General features: G+C 38.9%; 1 protein-coding gene and 1 non-coding gene across 3 annotated transcripts in view; one reads left to right on the forward strand and one right to left on the reverse strand.

Moving 5' to 3' along the window:
* The window catches only part of CTNNA3 (catenin alpha 3), a 1,978,275-nt gene that overhangs the window by 1,930,684 nt on the left and 33,785 nt on the right, over nt 1–13,806 (reverse strand). The window lies entirely within an intron of this gene.
* LOC129556042 (small nucleolar RNA SNORA67) lies at nt 3,590–3,732 on the forward strand. Its single transcript, XR_008685882.1, has one exon. It is a non-coding gene; the product is annotated as a small nucleolar RNA SNORA67 (small nucleolar RNA).

The raw sequence follows: 13,806 nt of genomic DNA on the forward strand, positions 1-13,806 counted from the left end.
ATGCAGATGACACCACCCTTATGGCAGAAAGTGAAGAAGAACTAAAGAGCCTCTTGATGAAAGTGAAAGAGGAGAGCGAAAAAATTGGCTTAAAGCTCAACATTCAGAAAACCAAGATCATGGCATCTGGTCCCATCACTTCACGGGAAATAGATGGGGAAACAGTGGAAACAGTGGCTGACTTTATTTTTCTGGGCTCCAAAATCACTGCAGATGGTGATTGCAGCCATGAAATTAAAAGACGCTTACTTTTTGGAAGGAAAGTTATGACCAACCTAGATAGTATATTAAAAAGCAGAGACATTACTTTGTCAACAAAGGTCCGTCTAGTCAAGGCTATGTCTTTTCCAGTGGTCACATATGGATGTGAGAGTTGAACTATAAAAAAAGCTGAGTGTCAAAGAATTGATGCTTTTGAACTGTGGTGTTGCAGAAGACTCTTGAGAGTCCCTTGGACTGCAAAGAGATCCAACCAGTCCATTCTAAAGGAGATCAGTCCTGGGTGTTCATTGGAAGGACTGATGTTGAAGCTGAAACTCCAATACTTTGGCCACCTGATGTGAAGAGCTGACTCATTTGAAAAGACCCTGATGCTGGGAAAGATTGAGGGCAGGAGGAGAAGGGGACAACAGAGGATAAGATGGTTGAATGGCACCACCGACTCAATGGACATGGGTTTGGATGGACTCCAGGAGTTGGTGATGGACAGGGAGGCCTGGCATGCTGCCGTTCATGGTGTCACAAAAAGTCGAACACGACTGAGTGACTGAACTGAACTGAACTAAACTGAAGAGTACCTTCTTCAAAATTATCTTGAGGATTAAATTTTAAAATCCATATAGAAGTCATAACTTAGCCCATGCCTCAGACACCTATTAAGACCTCAACAAATATTAGTTGATATTATTATCCCCTTTTCAGTAAGAATGTAGAATCTATTTGTCTACGTTTAGGTTAAACATACCTCTTTCATCTATAGAGCCTGTAATTATTATTCAAGAATGCTTTCGCTCTTTGTTCCCATAATGAAAAGGCTTAACACAAAGCTTCCCTCTGGTGACTCATTTCATTGGATCTCTTGACTTCAAAATCTAAGGCATATTGCCTATATGTGCATTAATTAGAAATGCAGCATGCCTAAATACTCTAAAAAATTCCTGAGGCACAACAGCCTCATAAAGAGTCTTGAGCCCCTTGAAATCAACTCTAGAGTGAGACGTAAGAAGTACGTTCCAGAGATAGGGCTACAATTGTTTTATTTTGTTCGGTTGGTTGGTTGACTTTTTTAGAATTTTTGTTTTCTTTTGTTTTAAGAATAAAACAGAGCAAAGGAAATACAATAAAATGTATATATTCCAACAATGGGGTAGGCCTACAACTATTAAATGTACTACATGTCCGGATCCCTAAGACTCTGAATTTTTTATTTCCTTAACTTTTAAGAATTCTGGATTTCAATATAGAAAAAAGGTCACATTTTATAATAAATTGTAAATATCTTTAGCAGGTTATAATTCAAACTTTCAAAGGCTTCTTGAAAGCATTTGAAGTTCCTTCTAACAACCTTTGGATAGTAATATTGCTGGTGTTTTTTGAAAAATAATCAAATTAAGCTCCTCCCCCCAAAAAAAATTATGTTTCATGGATTCTTTATGAGAAAATACAAATTAAATTAAATTCAAACATTTGTTTCTTCTGTTCATAGTAACCAAAATAAAACTTGTTTCCCCACATATAACCTTAATGAGAGCTACAAAAAAATGATTAAAAAAACAAACAAAAAATCCAAATGAATGACTTAACTAATATGAAATAAAAGAAAGGAAAACATCAGATTCTATTTATATTTAGGTCTTATGTCATTCTTGTTGTGAATGGATGGCTAGTCTAATGGCCCTCCAAAATAAAGAAAAAGGTTGTAATTCAATTTCTGATTTAACTGAAAAGTAAGACTATATATAAGAATTTTATAAGATGACCTAATTACCCCTCTTCTGATACCACACATTTTAAGTTATTTTATAAAATGACAGTTCACACTAAAAGCTCATTCTTTTTTCACAATGGCACACATTTTCAAAATTGCAGGAAGGAAGAAAGGACAAAAATGCCCCATGGTTATTCTGTGTAGCAATGCCTTTCAACTTAAGGACATTTTGTAATAAAATTATACCAGAAGTGAGATCCTATCTCATATAAGCCCAGCTTGAAGTTTACCTGCCTGTTATTTAAAAAGTCAAAGGTCTAAACTGGTCCAATTTAAATCTAAGAAGATAATCTAGTATTTGAAACCTCAGAGAAGCTTTCACTGATTCACCCAGGACAAGAATAACTTGCACTATAAGCATCAAGTTTAAACAACCAGGGCAGAAGTAACATGCCCTTCATATACTCCTTGAAAGTGACAGTAGCTTTCATTGCTGCAAGTCCAGTGGGCCTATGGGTCAGTTCCACTCCATAATATTACAAGACAGCTCAAATGTATGTGAATTCTCCTAAGGTCTGGTATCTTTGAAAAACAGAGAACAAAAATAGAATAGTAAAAAAAGAAAAAAGCAGAATTCATATCAACCTCAATTTGAAGACAAAAAAAGTCCCATTTCTTCATTTTCTGATTACTCACAAATAAATAAGACCCTGATTATCAAAACAGATAAAACAAAACCAGTCTTTGAAAACACTACATTCATTTTTCCATAAATCTATTAATATATTTATAACAGTGATTTGCAACTGTTTTGAGAATTCCAGCTTTCTTCTCTACTTCCAGGATTTCCATTTTTCCAGACTCTCTTAAAATAAGTTTTAAAAGTCTGTGCCACTATTTGCAATAGCCAGGACATGGAAGCAACCCAAATGTTCATCAACAGAGGAATGGATACGAAAATGTGCTACATATACAATGGAATGTTCAGTTCAGTTCAGTCGCTCAGTCGTGTCTGACTCTCCGCAACCCCATGAATCACAGCACGCCAGGCCTCCCTGTCCATCACCAACTCCCGGAGTTCACTCAAATTCATGTCCACAGAGTCGGTGATGCCATCCAACCATCTCATTCTCTGTCGTCCCCTTCTCCTCCCGCCCCCAACCTTTCCCAGCATCAGAGTCTTACTGGGCCATGAAAAGTAACAAAATTGTGCAGTTTGCAGAGACTTCGATGGACCTAGAGACTGTCATACAGAGTGAAGTAAGTCAGAGAAAAACAAGTATCATATAATATTGCTTATATGTAGAATCTAGAAAATGATACAGATGAACTTATTTGCAAAGCAGAAATACAGACACGACATAGAGAATGGACACATGGAAACCAAGGTGGGAAGAGGGGTGGAATGAAGTGTGAGAATGGGATTGACACATATATACTACTATGTATAAAATATTAGATAACTAATGATAGCCTACTGTATAGCACAGGGAACTCTGCTCTGTGGTGACCTAAATGGGAAAGAAATTTTTAAAAAGGGGGAGGGGGCATATGTATATGTATAGTTGATTCAGTTTGCTATATAGCAGAAACTAACACATGTATAGTGGTAAAGCAACTATACTCCAATAAAAATTAATTTTTAAAAAATAATTAAGGTTAATCCAAGGTTAATCCCTCTTCGAAGGGGACTACTAGTGCCCCTCTTTAGGAAAGTAGCAACTTGGAATAAAATCTGGCGAACCTGGGGTTTCTGAGGGAAGGGGATGTTTATTTACTTTGCTTTCCTTTGACTGTGTACATGTATGCTTAATTCTGGATAGACTTGTGCTTTCTCATTCACACACTGAAGCTCCTTTCTTTCTCGACATAGGCCAGAGGCATCGATGTACAGCAAGTTTCCTTAGTCATCAACTATGACTTCCCGGCCAATAGAGAAAACTACATCCACAGAACTGCTCATGGTGGATGTTTCGGCCATAAGAGTATGGTTGTTTACATGGTGAGAGAAGACAAGAGGACTCTTTGAGACATCAAGACCTTCTGCAACACCTCCACTGAGGAGATGCCCCTTAATGTTGCTGACCTCACATGACGGGGGGTGTTGTGCTACCTAGCACCAGCCAGGGGTCAAACCTTGGAGGGGGCCAAAGAGCAGCAGAAGTGAGGAGGGAAGGGAACCAAGGGATGGACATCTTGCCATTTTTCTTTTTTCTTTGACTCTTTGAACAAATGTCACTTTTTGAGGCAAAAAAAATGTCTGTGCCAGAATCGTCAGTCTAACCATCCAAGCCTACCATTTTGCTACTACTTTTTAAAATTTTCTCCAAGAACTCTGACTAAATACCTGTTAGCCATATTTAACTATTTCTAATCCCACATAGTATTTTTTCTGTAGTAAATAAAATAATTTCTCCTATGGATGCCTTCTGACCATTCTTCCCCAGTGTCTTTTGCTAGCTCTTCCTTATCTACGTGTGTGTGTGCACTCTAAGTCACTTCAGTCATGTCTGACTCTGTGTGACCCCATAGATCATAACCCGCCAGGTTCTTCTGTCCATGGGATTCTCCAGGCAAGAATACTGGAGTGGATGGCCATGCCCTCCTCCAGGTAATCTTCCTGACCCAGGGATCAAACCTGTGTCTTACGTCTCCTGCATTGGCAGGAGTGTCACCTGGGAAGCCCTCCTTATCTGCTGCTAAGCTGGTAAGTTGCTTTAGTCGTGTTCAACTCTGTGCGACCACAGAGACAGCAGCCCATGGGATTTCCCAAGCAAGAGTACTGGAGTGGGTTGCCATTGCCTTCTCCAATGCATGGGAATGAAAAGTGAAAGTGAAGTCGCTTAGTCATGTCCAACTCTTCACAACCCCATGGACTGCAGACTACCAGGCTCCTCTGTCTATGCGATTTTCCAGGCAAGAGTACCTTATCTGCTAACTCCTGTTAACTACAGGTCTTACCCCAAGTTCCACTCCTTACATCCTACCCATTGCTCACATTACATTGTTCTTTCAGAACAATATCACCCTGGAGTTGCGATTCAACTTAGAACCTCTGATTCAACTGTCCAGACCTCTCACCTAAGCTTTAGAGCCCCTAAATCCACTACCCACTAGGACGTCTCACAGGCACCACAAAACTGAACTCCATGATCTTGTCCCCAAAACCTGTTACAACCATCTTTAGTTCTTATCTGGATTAATTACATCATCACATAATGGGAGCTTGCATCCAACCCAGTAATTTGAAGGTCATCTCCAAATATTTTCTTTCACTTTGCCTCTCTCTTCATATCAGATTAGTGGAAAACTTACACAACTTCTATTCCCTTACCTCTTCTTATATTGGCCATTTCCTCCCTATTCACATTGGCACTTAGTTCAAACCATGGTTAGACTTACTTAGACTTTCCAATGATACCCTAACTGATCTCCCTTCTAGTTTTTCACAACCTCCAATTCACCCTCCAAACTATTCCCAAAGTGATCTCTTTAATATAAAATAAGATAATGTTACACTAATCCCCTGATTAAAACTATCAACTGTCAAATATTCTTCTTCTGAACACAACAGAGTTTAGGCTCCCCTGACTAAATTGAGGCAATTTGGTCTTCCCTATCTCTCCAGCTTTTTCTTTTTCTTTGACCCACTGCCTCCCTGTACTCCATCCATGCTAAAGAACTTGAACTTCTCTAAATGGACCATACTCTCTCATGGCCCTAAATTTCTATTCATTCTGTCCCCTTTGTCTGGAATAATCCTCCTAATGCTGCTGCTAAGTCACTTCAGTCGTGTCCGACTCTGTGTGACCCCATAGACGGAAGCCCACCAGGCTCCCCCATCCCTGGGATTCTCCAGGCAAGAACACTGGAGTGGGTTGCCATTTCCTTCTCCAAATCCTCCTAATATCTACTCAGTAAATGTTTGCTCATCATCCCAACTTCAGCTCAAACAATCTTCTTTACATCTTAATAAACACACACACACATAAGCACATACACACTCATAGAGGAAGTAAGCAATGCTTTACTCTGCACCCTATACATATCTCTAAGAGAATCATCATCATCCTACCGTCTCCTAGGATTTATTATAATATATAGTAGAATAGAGACATGTTTATGTCACTTCCTCCCATCAAAACTGATGGAAGACAGGAAAACCCAAAATTAAACCTCTGTCTTCAGGGAAACTTATCATTATCCAAACTTACAAATAAATGAAAGAAAGAAAGAGAGAGAAACAAAAGAGGAGAGAATCCAAAAAAATGCATGCAAATAAGGATTAATGAAGGAAACAGAGGAAGAACTCAGTGAAATAGTTATTTGTTGTTGTTTTTCAGTTGCTAAGTCATATCCAACTCTTTGCAAGCTCATGGACTGCAGCACACCAGGCTCCTCTGCCCTCCACTGTCTCCTGGAGTCTGTGCAAATTCTTGTCTATTGATCCTATCTAATCATCTCATCCTCCATTGCCCCCTTCTCTGTTTGCCTTCAATCTTTTCCAGCATTAGAGTCTTTTCTAGTGAGTTGACTCTTCATATCAGGTGGCCAAAGCATTTGAGCTTCAGTTCAGCAACAAACCTTCCAAAGAATATTCAGGGTTGATTTCCTTTAGGATTGACTGGTTTGATCTCCTTGCAGTCAGAGGGACTCTCAAGTCTTCTCCAGCATCACAACTTGAAAGCATCTGTTCTTCAACACTCAGCCTTCTTTATGGTCCAACTCTCACATCTGTACATGACTACCAGAAACACTATAGCTTTGACTATACGGACCTTTGTCGGCAAAGTGATGCCTCTGCTTTTTAATATGCTCTCTAGGTTTGTCATAGCTTTCCTTCCAAGGAGCAAGTATATTCTGTTTTCATGGTTGTAGTCACTGTCTGCAGTGGGTTTTAGAGCCCAAGAAAATAAAATCTGTCATTTCTTCCACTTTTTCCCATTCTATTTGATGGGACCAAATGCCATGATCTTAGCCTTTTTAATATTGAGTGTCAAACCAGTTTTATCACTCTCCTCTTTCACCCTCACCAAGAGGCTTTTTAGTTCCTCTTCACTGTCTGCCATTAGAGTGCTATCATCTGCATATCTGAGATTACTGATATTTCTCATGGAAATCTTGATTTCAGCTTGTGATTTAACCAGTTCAGCATTTCACATAATGTACTCTGTATATTAGTTAAATAAGCAGGTGACAACATACAGCCTTGATGTATTCCTTTCCCAATTTGGAACCAGTCAGTTTTTCCATGTCCGGTTCTAACTATTGCTTCTTGACCCACATACAGGTTTCTCAGGAGCCAGGCAAGGTGGTCTGGTACTCCCTTCTCTTTAAGAACTTTCCACAGTTTGTGATCCAGACTTTAGCACAGTCAATGAAGCAGATGTTTTTCTGGAATTCCCTTGCTTTCTCCATGATGCAACAAATGTTGGTATTTTGATCTCTGATCCCTCTGCCTCTTCAAAACTCAGCTTGTACACCTCTAAGTTCTCAGTTCAGGCACTGCTGAAACCTAGTTTGAAGGATTTTGAGCATAACCTTGTTCACATGTGAAATATGTGAACATATTTCACATATGTGTTCCTATGAGGACTCAAATACACACACACAAAGATACACACATGTTTACAAAATGTCCTCACTTTTAAAAAGAACGCAAAGAAGAGTTACAAAATTCAAAAAAGAGGCAAAAGATCATAGGGAATACAAACTAGAAGAACTCAAAAAACAAATAGAAGCAGAAAACGAAACACTACAGGGTCTTCCCTAGTAGTTCAGTGGTTAAGAATCCGGCTCGCAATGCAGGGGACATGGGTTCAGTCTCTGGTCGGGGAATGAAGATCCCACATGCCACAGGACAACTAAACCCAGGCACCACAACTACTGAGCCCTCGCACCACAATGTAAGAATCTACGCAGGACAACAAAGGATCCCAAACGACACAACAAAGATCCCACATGCTGCAACTAAAATCCAATGTATCCAAATAGATAAATAAACATAAAAAATAAAACAGTGAAACACTACAAGGATAAAAGTAACATTTTCACTTCAGTTCAGTTGCTCAGTCACGTGTGACTCTTTACCACCCCATGGACCGCAGCACACCAGGCTTCCCTATCCATTACCAACTCCTGGAGCTTGCTCAAATTCATATCCATCAAGCCGGTGATGCCATCCAACAGTCTCATCCTCTGTCGTCCCCTACTCCTCCTCCCTTTAATCTTTCTCAGCATCAGGGTCTTTTCCCAATGAGTCAGTTCTTCACATTAGGTGACCATTGTACTGGAGCTTCAGCTTCAACATCAGTCCTCCCAACAAATATTCAGCACTGATTTCCTTTAGGATTGATTGGGTGGATCTCCTTGCAGTCCAATGCATTCTCAAGACTCCAGCACCACAGTTCAAAAGCATCAATTCTTCAGAGCTCAGCTTTATGGTCCAACTCTCTCATCCATACATGACTACTGGAAAAACCACTCCTTTGACTAGACAGACCTTTGTCAGCAAAGTAATGTCTCTGCTTTTTAATATGCTGTCTAGGTTGGTCATAGCTTTTCTTCCAAGGAACAAGCATCTTTTAATTTCATGGCTGCAGTTATCATCTGCAGTTATTTTGGAGCCCAGAAAAATAAAGTCTGTCACTGTTTCCACTGTTTCCCCATCTATTTGCCATGAAGTGATAGGACCGGATGCCATGATCTTCATATTTTGAATGTTGAGTTTTAAGCCAGCGTTTTCACTCTCCTCTTTCATTTTCATCAAGAATCTCTTCAGTTCCTCTTCGCTTTCTGCTATATGGATGGTGTCATCTGCATATCTGAGGTTATTGATATTTCTCCCAGCAATCTTGATTCCAACTTGTGCTTCATCCAGCCCGGCATTTCACACGATGTACTCTGCATATAAGCTAAATAAGTAGGGTGACAATATACAACCTTGACCTACTTCTTTCCCTTTCCCAATTTGGAACCAGTCCATTGTTCCATGTCCTGTTCTAACTTTTGCTTCTTGACCTCAATATAGATTTCTCAGGATGCAGGTTAAGGTGGTCTGATATTCCTATCTCTTGAAGAATTTTCCACAGTTTGTTATGATCCACATGGTCAAAGGCTTTGGCATAGTCAATAAAGCAGAAGTAGATGTTTTTCTCGAACTCTCTTGCTTTTACTATGATCCAACAGATGCTGGCAATTTGATCTCCTGTTCCTCTGCCTTTTCTAAATCCAGCTTGAACATCTGGAAGTTCACAATTCAGGTAATGTTGAAGCCTGGCTTGGAGAATTTTGAGCATTACTTTGCTAGCATGTGAGATGAGTGCAATTGTGTGATAGTTTGAACATTGTTTGGCATTGCCTTTCTTTGGGATTGGAATGAAAATGAAAAGGCAAAAAGTAACATTAGAAGCATACAATATACATGGACAGAGAGTGCATTAGGAAAGATAGAGTAAAATCACATATCAAAATAGATGGAAAAACTCAAATACTCATCTTTCCTCATCTTTCCCAGCAAGGAATCAATAGATACTGTTTAAAGATGAGTGTAATTTTAAAAAATCTCTCATTCAAGGAAAAATAGGCAAATATCCCTTAAGTATATAAAAAGCTGCCCAACCTTGTTCATTATCAAAAAAATACACATTCAACCTACCCTGAGATACAATTTCTCACCTCGCAGATTGGCAAATATCCAAAATTTAGATAAGAACCTATGTTAGTAAAGCTGTAGTGTCAGACCCCCTCATAAATTGAGTGTGATTATGCAAAATGTTCTTCCTACAGGGGGTGAATTTGCAATATATATATAGCCTTTGACCAGTGATCTCACTTCTGGAAATCTATCCCCAAAATGAAAACTATAACATAACATTTGCAAATCAACTATACTTCAATTTTTAAAAATATATACCTTTCAGAAAATCTGTGAGAGTAACTATTAAAATTTTTTAAATCTAATATATGCCCAAGGCAATTCTTTGCAGCAATATTTTTTAAAGGAGAGGAAACAAAGGAAGGAAGGAAGAGGACACTATGTACGGTATATCCACACAAACAAATACAACCTAGCCGTAAGACGGAGGGAGGAAGTTCTCTCCATATGCTAATATGGGGTGATCTTTTATAGTGAAAAACGAAAGCAAGGTTCAAAACAGTGTTTATAGCACAGTACTTTTACATAAGAAAATTGTAAAAAAGTTAGAGTTTTATTGGCAAAGTAACGTCTCTGCTTTTTAATATGCTGTCTAGGTTGGTCATAGCTTGTTCTTCCATGGAGCAAGTATCTTTTAATTCCATGGCTGCAGTCACCATCTGCAGTGATTTTGGAGCCCAAGAAAATAAAGTCTCTCACTGTTTTCATTGTTTCCCCATCTATTTGCCATGAAATGATGGGACCAGATGCCACGATCTTTTTTGAATGCTGAGTTTTAAGCCAGCTTTTTCACTCTCCTCTTTCACTTTCATCAAGAGGCTCTTTAGTTCTCTTCACTTTCTGACATAAGGGTTGTATCATCAGCATATCTGAGGTTATTGATATTTCTCCCAGAAATCTTGATTCCAGCTTGTGCTTCATCCAGCCCAACATTTCACATGATGAACTCTGCATATAAGGGTGACAATATACAGCTTTGCCAGTCTCCTTTCCCAATCTGAAACCAGTCCATTGTTCCATGTCCGGTTGTAACCACTGCTCCTTGACCTGCATACAGATTTCTCAGGAGGCAGGTAAGGTGGTCTGATATTCCCATCTCTTGAAGAATTTTATGCAGTTCGTTGTGATCCACATAGTTAAAGGCTTTGACATAGTCAATAAAACAGAAGTAGATGTTTTTCTGGAACTCTCTTGCTTTTTCCAGGATCCAACAGATGCTGGCAATTTGATCTCTGGTTCATCATATCAGACCACCTTACCTGTCTCCTGAGAAATCTATATGCAGGTCAAGAAGCAAAAGTTAGAACAGGACATGGAACAAAGGACTGGTTCCAAATCGGGAAAGGAGTACATCAAGGCTGTATATTGTCACCTTGTTTATTTAACTTATATGCAGAATACATCATGCAAAATGCCAGGCTGGATGAAACACAAGCAAGCTGAAATCAAGTTTGCCAGGAAAAATATCAATAACCTCAGATATACAGATGACACCATCCTTATAGCAGAAAACTAAGAGGAACTGAAGAGACTCTTGATGAAAGTGAAAGAGGAGAGTGAAAACGCTGGCTTAAAACTCAACATTCAAAAAACGAAGATCATGGCATCCGGTACCATCACTTCATGGCAAATAGATGGGAAAACAACGGAAACAGTGACAGACTTTTCTTGGGCTCCAAAATCACTGCAGATGATGACTGCAGCCATGAAATTAAAAGACACTTGCTCCTTGGAAAAAAAGCTGTGACCAACCTAGACAGTATATTAAAAAGCAGAGACATTACTTTACCAACTAAGGTCTGTCTAGTCAAAGCTATGATTTTTCCAGAAGTCATGTACAGATGTGAGAGTTGGACTATAAAGAAAGGTGAGCACCAAAGAATTGATGCTTTTGAACTGTGGTGTTAGAGAAGACTCTTGAGAGTACCTTGAACTGCAAAGAGATCAACCAATCAATCCTAAAGGAAATCAGTCCTGAGGACTGATGCTGAAGCTGAAGCTCCAAAACTTTGGCCACCTGATACGAAGAACTAACTCATTGGAAAAGACCTTGATTCTGAGAAAGATTGAGGGCAGGAGAAGAAGGGGACAACAGAGGATGAAATGGTTAGATGACATCACTGACTATATGGATATGAGTTTGAGTAACCTCCAGGAACTGGTGATGGACAGGGAAGCCTGGTGTGCGGCAGTCCATGGGTTCTCAAATAGTCAGATACGACTGAGCAACTACACTGAATGTATTTCAAAGTTCATAGCAGAATTATTTACAATTGCCAAGATATTGGCAGAATATTCAGGACTATTTCCTTTGTGTGGCAACCTATGTGTCCATCAACAGATGAACAGATAAAGATGTGCTAAAAGTGAAAGTGAAGTTGCTCAGCCGTGTCCAACTTTTGTGACCCCATGGACTGTATAGCCTACCAGATTCCACCGTCCATGGGATTTTCCAGGCAAGAGTACTGGAGTGGGTTGCCATGTGCTTCTCCAGAAGATCTTCCCAACCCAGGGATTGAACCCAGGTCTCCTGCATTGTTGGCAGATGCTTTACCATCTGAGCCACCAGGGAAGTCCCTAAAGATGTGCTATAGATATTCAAAAGAATTTAGCCATAAAAAATGAAATTTTGCTAATTGCAACAACATGGATGGACTTAGAGAGTACTCTGCATAGTGAAATAAGACATACAAAGACAAATGCTGTATGTTATCATTTATATGTGGAATCTAAAAAATAAAACAAAATAGTGACTAAAATGAAAAAGAAACAGAGTCACAGATATAGAGAACAAACTAGTGGTTACCAGGGCTAACAGGGGAGGGCTCCTGCCCTGTAAATGGGCTACAAGGATACATTTTACAGCACAGAAAATATAGCCAATATTTTACAATAACTACAAATGGAGTATAATCCATAAAAAATTTTGAGTCACTATGTTGTACACCTGAAATTAATATAATACTGTAAATCAACTATACTTCAATATAAAGAAAAAAGATGCAAATGTAAAATAAAAAAATTTAAATTAACTTTATTTTAAATGGGAGCCATCAGTATGATCTCATTATATATGTTTCCTTTCCTAAAAAATATCTACTTCTTTTTGTATGTATTTACACCCATCCAAAAAAAAAAAAACTAGGCAGCAAGGGTAATCTGGTGCACAGTTTGTGTTCCCTAAATACTATTTTCCACTAAAAGGACCTAGGTCCTTGGTGAAAAGGCTGATCGAAGATCTGGTGCAGGAAATGTACAAAATGAGCCTAGAACATCTTGAGCTAGGAATCAAGGTTCACTTGGGTTTTGTCCAAAGATTCTTGTTGTTTCATCACTAAATTGTGTCTGACTATTTTACGACTCCATGGACTATAGGCCATCAGGCTCTTCTATCCATGGGATTTTCCAGGCAAGAATGCTGGAGTGGGTTGTCATTTCCTTCTCCCAGGGATCCTCCTGACCCAGGGATCATACCCACGTCTCCTGTTTTGGAAGGCAGATTTTTTATCACTGACCAACCAGGAAAGCCAATCAAAAGGCTAAGTAAACAATTTAAAGGGGTTCTCAGTGGCCAAAAATCAGAAAATTTGAGAAAAGAATAAAAATTACAATACACTGAAATATATCCAACATATAAAAATTCAAAAACAAAAACTCATTGGTCACCTTTCAAAGTTGCTAGAACACCATCTTATTTTTCTGAAAATGGGTAAATATTGGGAAATAATCAAGTATTTTCCTGATTTCCTGGTATGAACTATACTTCTGACTAATGAAATAGTAAGGGAAGCGTTCTTCTTTATAAATGATCCCAACTGATAAAACTAATAAATAGGGGACTTCCCTGGCAATCCAGTGGTTAGGAGTCCACCTTCCGATGCAGGGGACATGGGTTTGATCCCTGGTCATGGAACTAAGATCCAACATACCACTGAGCAACTAAGCCCACACACCACAACTACTGAACACATGCACTTCAAAGTCCGTGCTTTGCAACAAGAGAAGTCAATTCGCAGCAACTGGAGAAAAAAGCCCATGTGACACAATGAAGACTTGACACAGCCAAAATTTTTAAAAATAAAAACAAAAAAATCTAAAAAACAAAAATGTAAGCATTTAAAAAAGAATTATAGAATGATAAAGTCACCATTTACAAACCCTTAAAAAATAATAGACTATACAGGAATTACCAGTATGAAGTCTAAAATCATTAGGTGACTGA

The sequence above is a fragment of the Moschus berezovskii genome, chromosome 12 (genome assembly GCF_049115385.1).
Source record: "Moschus berezovskii isolate FMDL1 chromosome 12, NW_MosBer_1.0, whole genome shotgun sequence".
Lineage (NCBI taxonomy): Eukaryota > Metazoa > Chordata > Mammalia > Artiodactyla > Moschidae > Moschus > Moschus berezovskii.